The 12,571-nt window shown below is 35.2% G+C and overlaps 1 protein-coding gene across 1 annotated transcript in view; it reads right to left on the bottom strand.

The window, feature by feature from the left end:
* The window catches only part of LOC144435086 (ras-related protein Rab-37-like), a 63,846-nt gene that overhangs the window by 5,078 nt on the left and 46,197 nt on the right, over window positions 1–12,571 (bottom strand). The gene's annotated exons all lie outside the window — the stretch shown is intronic.

Raw genomic sequence — 12,571 nt, 5'->3', positions numbered from 1 at the left:
AACAACAAATAAGGTTTTATTTTCACCAACGCACATAATTATATATACATGACTGGTCTCACACATGCATGCATGTATGCACGCACGCACACACACACACACACACACACACACACACACACACACACACACACACACACATATATGTACCCATACATACACACACAAACACATATACATGTACAAACACACACACACACACACACACACACACACACACACACACACACACACACATCTTATAAATATACATCATGTGTACACAATTATACATGACAACCATAAATTCACAGTTTGTTTAAAATTGCAAGAAATTGTTCATATCTGAAATTCTGTATGCCAATGATAAAATTGACAATGTCACCCTGACCTTGGTCATTAAATGACTTGAGTTGAGTGACCTGACCCAACAGTGACTTGTACCTGTCATTCAGCTACCTCCTAGTAATACAATCATATCTATTTATAACAGAAATTACTTTGCAAATCACAAAGAGGAAATGACTATAATGTGTGTTCAATTCCCTGTATATGCATGAAATTCAAATCATTTTTTAAGCCTGGAAGCCATACCTACTTCACACACATCGATTCCTACTATGTAGAATATAAACATGGATTCCAGACTTAGCTATGCTTCTTATATTATAGTCAACATCATTATCATACATTGACACACAACTGAGTTCCTTGTACGTTTCTAGAACAGTTCTATACATTTCATATTTTTTCAAAATTTAAAATTGAGCTATCAGTCCTCATATCAGTTTTAATTCATTGCAATGATGTACCATGTTGTTCCAGAGTTGTGAAAAAAAACTCTATATTTTCTATTAAGTCTATTATGTAAAGACAACATAACATGTCTGTCATCAATAACTGATGTAGCTATACCTCAATCAACCACATGCTTGCAGTAGGCAGCTCTGCCTTACTTAGTTTTACTAGTAGAGTAACCATACAATACAGTGTAATGCTGCCTCTGAATCTGATATAGCAAACCAGTGCATATTGATAATGTTACAGTGACAGTACACATTCTTTCATTTTTAAGAACAACTATCCGAAGTATTTTCTCCGAGTATACTGATCAATATTACTTGTATCAACATCAATATCAATGCAAATTTCAAACAGAATTAAAATAATGACTATTATATGGATTGGACTTAGAATCTACATAATATCCAAACTGTCCTAGATTCAAACAGTCAATATTGGCTACAATATAATTTATGATATTCAAAATCATCAATTCTGATTCAATGGTGGCTATGAACAATAAATATCTCTTATATTGCTCATTGCAAGTTTTATATGTCTATTATATGAGTCAAATCTGCCTCAGGATCTGATTTTCTTTACTCAGAAAACATTATCCTATACATCAAAATCATGTCTTTCACATTCTGTCATTTATATTGTACTTGTACTTTGACTGACTGCTTCTTTATTAATCTACAGAACTAAAAACTCATGAACAACTAGATGACAAGGAAATACAGGTATAGAAATCTCAAACAAGTTTGAGACGTTAGAAGATAATCATATAACTTTATTTTAAACATTGCTTTGCAATCATATGACTTTCCCTCAAGTACATATCGGTACATATATTTGCCTCAAGTACATATCGGTTCATATATTTGCCTCAAGTACATATCACATATATTTGCCTCAAGTACATATCAGTACATATATTTGCCTCAAGTACATATCGGTACATATATTTGCCTCAAGTACATATCGGTACATATATTTGCCTCAAGTACATATCGGTACATATATTTGCCTCAAGTACATATCGGTACATATATTTGCCTCAAGTACATATCGGTACATATATGTGCCTCAAGTACATACCAGTACATATATTTGCCTCAAGTACATATCACATATATTTGCCTCAAGTACATACCAGTACATATATTTGCCTCAAGTACATATCGGTACATATATCTGCCTCAAGTACATATCAGTACATATATTTGCCTCAAGCAAGCTAGACTGTAAGATACGCCGTGACGTTTCGCCCTCACCAGCCTCCTCTCACACTAGGGGCTGGCCGATGTGTGAGGGCGCCCTGTCACAGTGTACCTTACAAACTAGTAGCAAGCACTTCCTTACAACTCTTATACTGAATGTATTGCAATAATGTACTACTACATAATATATGTACATACACCATTCAACCCCTCCCCTCCCACACGTACACACACCATGTGGTCAGTCAACTACTATGGTGAAAGCCAGTAACACATAACAACTGGGTACAACATTATAACACATCATTTCTCTATCCCATACCAGCTCTTCCTCAGGTAATATTATAAAATTCTACAAGCACATGAGATTAGCACATTGTCTATCCCTGACCAGGTCTTTCTAGGCCATATTACAAATGTATATCATATTGCCAATTCAACACCACTTACATTGTACATTGACTGTATTTACCATGTGGATCCTAATGGTAAACAGATTACAGGAAAGATTTGTAAATTTATCCAGTGTTTTATTTAAGGGCGGTAAGTAGGTAAAATCTACCGGGGTTCCCACATCATTTTACCGGGGTTCCCCACCTAAACTATGATACATTGCATGGGAAGCACTACCAGTTTTACCTCTTTCCCCCTTTCTGTTACCAGGGTTCCCAAACCTTAGCAAAAACACTGTTATCCATCCATTCCTGATATCCAGTATTCACAATTCAATATGTCGATCAGATAAGTCACTAGGAGAATACAAAATTTTCAATATACACTCTAAAGTCTGCATCATATTGGTCAAAACTAAAGGTCACCCTACTAGAATAGAGTAATGGGAATCCTTGTCCTATCCTGTAGCTTGACTAACAACAGGACTGAACCAATGAGATCACCTGTAGTATCCCAATCTAGAAGATTGGACCAATGAGATCCCTGTAATATCCAAATCCTGGAGATTGAACCAATGAGATCCCTTGCAGTATCCCAATCCTTTAGCTGAACTTATAAGATCACCTTAGTACTACTAGTAGCCTAATCCTGGAGGTGACATCTTGAGTCTGTTTACTGCACTGTCAAGATACATCATTAGCTGGTTGTACCTCCTAGCCCTTGTATTCTCCACTTGTACTGTCTTCATGAGATTAAACCATCAGAATCCCCTGTAGTATCAAATCCTGGTGACTGAACCTATGAATCCCTGTAATAACCTATTTATCCTGTAGCTGAACTAATGAGATCTCCAATTAGCACTCAAACCTTGGAGATTGAACTGCACACATAAGCAACTCAGGCAGACAATACAAATAAGACACAAAGACTAACACTTACACACACACACACCCACAAACTTACACACATGCACACCCACATACACACACCCACACCCACCCACCCACACCCACACCCACCCACACACACAAACACACACACACACACACACACACACATACACACACACACACACACACACACACACACACACACACACACACACACACACACACACACACACAAACACATACATATTGACAGTCAATTTCTATAACCCCCTATACAGCCATTATTATTACATATTGTACTTTCCTATGAAATATGATTTTGCCCTGAGCCAGAAAATGCTTCTGGGCATTGTAATGATTTCACCAGTATAAATCATGTATTTTACTGACGATATCTTGTACATTAAATAATTCAAGGTAATACATATAATCTTAAAAATCACATTTTCCTTTGCAACTTCCCAGCAGTATTACGAGTAAAACACCTTAGAATTGAAAGCAAAAAACCCATGATTTATTGTTTTCACATGTAATCTTATTGCTTTCAGCTTGATCAATTTATGAATTCCAATAAGTTGGACACGTGCATAAGCCAGTAAAACCTGTACTAGTATCTTTCCCGACTGGGTGATATAATTCACTTCAGTGCTTTTGCATCATTATGTTAAATCAATCTTCTCAAAGGATGGTAACGTTGATGGCAATTTTGCACACCATTTTCTCTCATCTGTAAGGTACCGTTGACAGGACACCCTCACACATCAGTCAACCCCTTTCATGGATAGAGAAGGCCGATGAGGGTGGAGCAACTAGATGTATCTTACAGTCTACCTCATCTATGTCTGCATTCTAAGATAAACTTACTAACAAAGGAAAGGCATTTTTAGAATTATTTCCCATAACTGATACGACACGCTGAGATCAACATCAATTCCTTTTATAGTTTGTCAATATTTTCTGCCAAAAATAAAACGATCACAAATTTAATTTCACTGCAATTCTTGGTATATTTCCATTTATTAGATTAGAACCATACAAGTTATTGTGATTTTCTGAATTAGAGTAAAAATTTAGTGCATTGAACATATATTATATCAATATTTTTCACTGAAATATAATTTCCACCATTGATTCTGGAGGTGACTATTTAAGAAGAGGTTATCACTCAATCTTATTGTTTACCTACTGAATATAACATTTAAATATTCACTCAATAATGTGACTTGTTATTGTGCAGTGGAGTAATTATTACCTGTACAACACACACACATACACTACACACACTACATGTGACCTTACATGACCTTTGCCTTTAGAATGACCTTTACACATAGGCAAATATATCTAATCTGTGAACATATCAAGGATCTCACTAACCCCTACATGTGGATAATTGTATTTTATCTGTGAATATATCAGGAATTGTAATTTTTCTACAGTCTCATCAACTTTCTGATATTAACCATCAACGTTTTAATTTCCGTAGAATGATATATATAAAACTGCTGATAATAGAAATTTGGTACTTTGAGATTCAATCAACTACTTTTGTCTCTAGATAATTGAGTTTCCTATTAAGGTGCAGCCAGTAACCTTAACTGTCACACAGTACACAACTACTTGATGAAAACATGTCTGAACTGTTCACCCCAATATGTATTTGTCTAGTACATTGTCCAGTAAATTTCAGTTTTATTTGAATGTATTCTGTAGGTTGTAAACACAACAAATGCTTGGAATACAGTCACTGTATATGAATATACTGGATGCCAACATGGTCTCTAACTGTGAGTGGAAGTGTAAATCATCAAACTACCATTTAGGAACTAGACTACTGGTAGACTATACTGACCCGTTGAACTCCCTATCATTACTGCAATGTGATGACTTTGTGGTAGTTTATATCACAGGTGCAGGTGCTCATAAAGTTGCTATATCATCATAGAGAACTATGCAAATGAGGCCGTTAGGCTAAACATGGGAGCTATGAAGAACGAACTTGTGGCTCATTTGTTCTGCCTAATGGCCTCATTCACATGCAACTGCATCAAATGCCCATGTCTAGCAATACTCAATAACTACATGACATAATCATTGTTTATGTGCTGCTATTGAAATGGAAGCCATGCAGTTATTTCATACGAAAAAAAAATCACAAAAAGAGGAAAATGCTGATGATTGTTTAAATCGAATATTAAAATAGATTTTAAGCAAAAATAATACTTTCTTGATTCAAATGCTTGTAACAAGTTTCATAGGAATCTTGGCTTTAAATTCTTTTGTGATAATCATATACAATCAATATTGCAAGAACCTTGGAGTGAATAATGGGCCTTTATACTCATTTTGAATTTGAATGCCCAGGACTTTTGTGTGATAAACACGTAGAGTCAGGTCCCAAATGTACATATAAATGAGTACAGTTATGTAGAGTGGACAAGACAACATATGCTTTAACCCATACTCAACACTGTTCTGTGGATATAATCAACAAACTGACATATCAGATTATACTGTTTACATATACATCTATTTCATGGTTATTTATCTAGCTAACCTTACCATATCGACCTACAACATTAGAACCATTAGACATCAGGATATGTAGTTATCCATTGTCAACTGAGACATGTATTTCTTACACTATGTTTACCTTTTAGTTCTTCATATCCTGTATTAGTTTGGGTACACGATTGCTGTGTATGTACACCTGTACTATATACATTCAATGCTCTCCATTAACAGAATAAATACACCCAGTTTAGGAAACAGTTCAAAAAAACGGAGCTGGCCAACAAACTCAATTGAACTGGTTCAATTACCTTCCAGTATATTCTTGTTTTTGTCGATTTTCTCACCACTATTCTATGAACATTCAGTAGAATCTATAAAAAGATATTTGTAGTTGTTTATGTGCAATATGCAAGAAAAGACATGCTTTTGACGTTTGACCTTGAAATTTAAGGTCAAGGTGAATTTGCATTATACTTAGGCCCGGTTCAGTTTATGATTCAACATCAGGTGTAAAAAAGGAAAAAGTTGGCCCAGAACAAAATAATAATCTGGTATAGTCCTTATGGTGCCACTGATAAGATAAAATAATGTAAGAACATGGGATTATCACCCTGGCCTTTAGAACTGAATGTTTCAATAACATGGGTTTACATGTAGATATCCTTGAAATCTAGATATATTTTTAAGCAAAGAGTTTCAAAACAAAATACAGGCAGAAAGACAGGTACATAATATTCTTTTATGTCATGTGTAACCTTTATGAAATGTGACTAACACATGAGAGATGCAAGAAATGGCTTGAGCAGATAGATAGATAGATAGATATATTTATAATAATGTACAAATTGATCACCCTTGATGTCCCTCCTATGAAATTTGATATCACATCACATATCTATGTTTGTAAAGGAATGGATTCTCCTGGATATCCCCTAATACAATATTAACACCAGATAGTACGTTTAAAGAAGAACAGATCACCCTGGATATCCTGTCCCACAAGATTAACACTACACTTTTACCAGATAATTACTAGATGACAACTGTGATAATTAAAATGTGAATCCTGTCAACCAGAGAGACTGGTGATGATTAAACACGTAACCAGCTGGTGAACACAAACTGTCCTTGCCCTTTTGTTAGAGGTTGTTATATATGACACAATAGCTGTCACATCATCACACCTAACAAAAGCAGATGTCACATTTGAGGGTTCCAGCACATCATAACCCTCTGTATTTTGAGGTCAGCTACATTGCAAATTCTACACCAATTCTTCAAGTTTTAGAAGTGTAATTTCTAGACATAATAGTATGCATTTAAAAGCAATGTCAACATGAAATATTTTGTGTATCACTAAACCACAATATACTATAATAGTATTATCATATGTATTGCCCATGACAACTGTATACACTGACTTCAGGCAAAAATGGGGTCTTAGTTAAAGACTGTGTCACTTCAAAGTGGCATAAACTGAGTTTATAAACTTTTTACTCAAGTGAAAATGCTCGCATAAAACTTTCATTAAACTGTTCTAGTATAATATTAACTTCAATGCATGCCTTCTAGGACCAAACAATGGTCTTTTGGAATTGTAAATTACATGTGATGTTTAGTATGCTCCTGGACCAGTAACTAGAATTCTGTAAGTATCTTTTTAATATGCAGCAAAAAAACATATAAACTCTGCTTCTAAAGCAAACTAAATGGTGTATATAAATAACCCCTGTACTTTACAGAATTTGCATCACATCAGAAAAATGGTTTCTAGATCCAGGGTACAACTATTATAAGGACATTTGCCTGGCTTAGTTGCTGGTGGATGTAGGTCTATAACCAGAGGTGTTCAGTCAGAAAAGTGTACTGTGTTTTAAGTATAACCCAGGCTGGCACTTTGATGTAGGTCTGTAACTTGGGAAATTCAGTCAGAAAAGTGTACTGTATTTTAAGTATAACCCAGGCTGGCACTTTGATGTAGGTCTGTAACCTGGGATATTCAGTCAGAAAAGTGTACTGTGTTTTAAGTATAACCCAGGCTGGCACTTTGATGTAGGTCTGTAACCTGGGAAATTCAGTCAGAAAAGTGTACTGTGCTTTAAGTATAACCCAGGCTGGCACTTTGATGCAGGTCTGTAACCTGGGATATTCAGTCAGAACAGTGTACTGTGTTTTAAGTATAACCCAGGCTGGCACTTTGATGTAGGTCTTTAACCTGGGAAATTCAGTCAGAAAAGTGTACTGTGCTTTAAGTATAACCCAGGCTGGCACTTTGATGCAGGTCTGTAACCTGGGATATTCAGTCAGAACAGTGTACTGTGTTTTAAGTATAACCCAGGCTGGCACTTTGATGTAGGTCTTTAACCTGGGAAATTCAGTCAGAAAAGTGTACTGTGTTTTAAGTATAACCCAGGCTGGCACTTTGATGTAGGTCTTTAACCTGGAAAATTCAGTCAGAAAAGTGTATTGTGTTTTAAGTATAACCCAGGCTGGCACTTTGATGTAGGTCTTTAACCTGGGAAATTCAGTCAGAAAAGTGTACTGTGTTTTAAGTATAACCCAGGCTGGCACTTTGATGTAGTTCTATAACCTGGGGTATTCAGTCAGAAAAGTGTACTGTGTTTTAAGTATAACCCAGGCTGGCACTTTGATGTAGGTCTGTAACCTGGGATATTCAGTCAGAAAAGTGTACCGTGTTTAAAGTATAACCCAGGCTGGCACTTTGATGTAGGTCTGTAACCTGGGATATTCATTCAGAAAAGTGTACCGTGTTTTAAGTATAACCCGGGCTGGCACTTTGATGTAGATCTGTAACCTGGGAAATTCAGTCAGAAAAGTGTACTGTGTTTTAAGTATAACCCAGGCTGGCACTTTGATGTAGGTCTGTAACCTGGGATATTGTGTAAAAGTGTACTGTGTTTTAAGTATAACCCAGGCTGGCACTTTGATGTAGGTCTGTAACCTGGGATATTCAGTCAGAAAAGTGTACCGTGTTTTATGTATAACCCAGGCTGGCACTTTGATGTAGGTCTGTAACCTGGGATATTCAGTCAGAAAAGTGTACCGTGTTTTAAGTATAACCCAGGCTGGCACTTTGATGTAGGTCTTTCCCTGGGATATTCAGTCATAAAAGTGTAGTATATAATCCCAGGCTGGTACCGTAGTTGTTATAACCTGGATTTCACTGACTTCATACAGAGACAAGAGTAGCAGCTGCTGAGAAGTATTCCATCTGTTTTAATATTACTGGTAATTGTTGTTACCCTTTATAACAGTGATTGTATATTAATCTCATTTCACCACACATTACACAAATGTGACATTCAGCTTATCCCAACTGACAATATAACAGTTCTCTAAAAGTTGAAGGTTCTAAAGAAGTAAAAGAATAGTTAGTGTAAGTGTACAAAACTCTCCTACTACAAGATGTAATAAGAAAAACATTATTACAAGATTTTCAAAATTTAATGATTTCACTTGATTTTCATTTCTTATAAATGAAATGTTCAACTTTAACAGACTGAGAGCTTACAAGTATGAAAGTGTTTGACAAGCCATGCAGTCATAAACAGAATAGTCAATTTACACTCTTAAGTTATTTTATGGTTTTCCGTCAATCCAACGACTTTACTGCTTCATAAATATGCACAAAACTCAAGATTCTGCCATCTCAGTCAATGAATAAAAAAGATGAATCTATTCCACAGTATTTCTCCAAGGTATAACATGTTCCTTTAACTTATTACTTCATAGAATTGGGTGACTATACATACCGGGTACACAACATGCAATCATCTCAGATAGCTTTCTGCATTAAACCATAGACCCTCCACAAACAGAGGGTCTATGATTAAACCTACCGATGTATAAATATATTTGGATATTGAAAACTTAAGCACACTCATCATATTGTACTGAGATCTCAAAGGAGTTGTCTTTAGATAACTAGATTATACTCTTGAGATGTAATAAGAAAAACATACAATGTGTGTATTCAACAGCTAGCTAGGCTGCATCCACTCTAAGGTTAAAGGTTAAGGGTTATAAAAGGTTATGACAATAATATATTTGTGTTGTTGTGGGGGTAGGGAGAGGGTGTCAAATCAGAGGCTCATTGACAAGTGGTATGGGTACATTATCTTATAATTACATTCATTTATTCCCAGAAATTATATTCTTTATAAAGAAAGATACAGTGCAATAAATGATAAATAAATACAGGATATAAAATGTACTAGGCAAAGGGGATTAGAGGTACATATAAATGACTTTCAACTACTTTGCGTACCGCGAGTCTCAGTATTATCCCACAATGATGTCCATACATGTACTAAAGGTTAAACAAATTATGAAGACTGAGCCTAGTCCTCAACAGCTGATTTAAGTGTGTTTATTGATGTAGAATGAATTATTTCAGTGTTCCAGATACGTATTGTTGATGGAAAGAATGAGTTATAGATATAGATCTAGTCTTGCACATGGCAGAAGTACTTTATCAGAATGCTTTAGTCAGTCATGTTTGTTTTTCTGGATGACTCTCGTTCTTGCTATGATATCAATGAGATTATTCCTGATCTTGTACATTAGCGTGGCTTTGGAAAAGAACAGATTCATAAACAAGCCTTATCTACAAGTCACAATGTATTTGCTGAGATCAGCGTTTGGTACCTGATGAGGCCTAGTTGTTGTTGACAGTAACATACAGCTATTTAATGGTGTCATAAGTCAGGTATCTATGCTAGGTATGCATTATGGACACTACCTAAAATGACCTCCAGTATAAAACAAACACAACACAGACATAATCTTGCTTTATTTTTTTAAAGAACACTGATATATGCTGACCCTTCAGTAGCTCCAAACAGCAAGTTGACTATATATCTTTTATCAATTGGGAGCATTTTATATTTCATTTTGTTTTTTTCAAAATTTGTAAAATACTACACTCTCTGGTAGTGTGTGTAGCGTAATAAAGATTGAATTGAATTGAATTTGCACAACATACGTGACAGTATCTAGCAGAAGTTACTTCAATTAAGTGCCTCTAAATTCTAGGTTTGTTTCAATTATCATAAACTTTCCTGCTTATGTGGATTTATTGTGTATTTTGAAATACGTGTCTATTTTATAAATTGTATTTACTAGTATTACATGAAGAAGTCTTTTCAAAGCCTATCACTTTCCGAATAAAATTATAAGAATAATATTTTGCAATTTTTTGAACGTTTCAACATTTTTTATGTACTGGACCAGGTGTAAAAACATGTACTTCAATATCACCATATTATGGGCAATATTTACAAAATGAAGTCACCCAATTGTCATCTACAATTTTTACCTTGAAAACCACTTTGAATACTATGACTATAGACATTTGAGATACATTGCAAGAATTCAATTGTGTGTGTGTGTGTGTGTGTGTGTGTGTGTGTGTGTGTGTGTGTGTGTGTGTGTGTGTGTGTGTGTGCGTGTGCGTGTGTGCTTGTGCGTGTGCATGTGCGTGCGTGCATGCGTGCGTGTGTTATACTTGTCATGTTGTTGTAAGCCAATTCAAGTGATCAGGTATTGGATTGACAGGAGGTATTTCACAGTATGTTCATAAAATAATACAAAAGGAAAATCTACACTCTGCAAGCCTGATAAAGAAATTGTGAGTTGTGAAATAACTGAGTCGAGAGTAAACTGACAAGACATTATCTGTGTTTGAATGTAAGTCATACAGCTTATCAGTTGTTTTGTGATATTATTCATCAGAGTTTCACTATTCAAGTACATGCTCTTACTATCAACAGAATAACTTGTGGATATAACTAGAGGAAAGTTGTGTTTGCCGGTACATGCTCTGTGCTAATTACCATACATTTACATATGCAAATGACCTGTTCATTATACCATGCTATTTTTGCACACTATCTATCCAGGGTTGTGTAAAAATGGGCAAATTAGGTATTCTGGTTGCACTACTCAACAAGCCATAATGGTGTAATACCTTGAAGTCAATTTCCAAATATAGAGAGCAAGCAGTCATACATGTGTATCTTACATACATAATTTACAACTGTGTGTACTCACTTGAATTGGTAATTGTTGGAATGGTGCTCTCTAACACATGCAAGTATCATAAATGAAATAAAACAGACCAATTTTCAGCAAAACCATACAAGCATTATAGACTTTTATTTAAATACACAATGGCTACCTTCAATAATGCATTTATTTTCATTTTTTATGCTCACATTATTTCAGGATCCTTTGTTAATATTTAATGTCTTTTTCCAGACATGCCTACTGTGGTATTTTCTAGGCTAACAGATAATACTGCCAGACAGACAGACAGACAGACAGACAGACACACACACATACACACACACACACACACACACACACACACACATATGCATGCATACATACATATATACATACGTAACATATACATACATAATAAAAAATATACAAACACACACCTAATGCACAATATACTAACACTGATAACTTCAGACAGCTATAATATTGTGTATTATACATCTGGCAATAATTTTTATTAAATATGATTTGCTATCAAGGCAAAATATTCACAGGTCTTGTTTCTTGCACCAGCTATAATTATGCCTTTCAATGACTGATATGCAATTCAACATCTTGCATTCACAATTAATTAATATACAGGCTAGAAAATATGAACTAAATGTCACAATAAGCTGTACTTATATAATCGTATTTGAAACATTTTCTCGATAGCAAACAGATAGATTCCTTATATTGTCTAGTCCATCAATATTCTCACCCACT

The sequence above is a fragment of the Glandiceps talaboti genome, chromosome 5 (genome assembly GCF_964340395.1).
Source record: "Glandiceps talaboti chromosome 5, keGlaTala1.1, whole genome shotgun sequence".
In the NCBI taxonomy this organism is placed as follows: domain Eukaryota; kingdom Metazoa; phylum Hemichordata; class Enteropneusta; family Spengelidae; genus Glandiceps; species Glandiceps talaboti.
The sequence above is the reverse complement of the archived record's forward strand: the minus strand, read 5'-3'. Positions and strand labels throughout refer to the sequence as shown.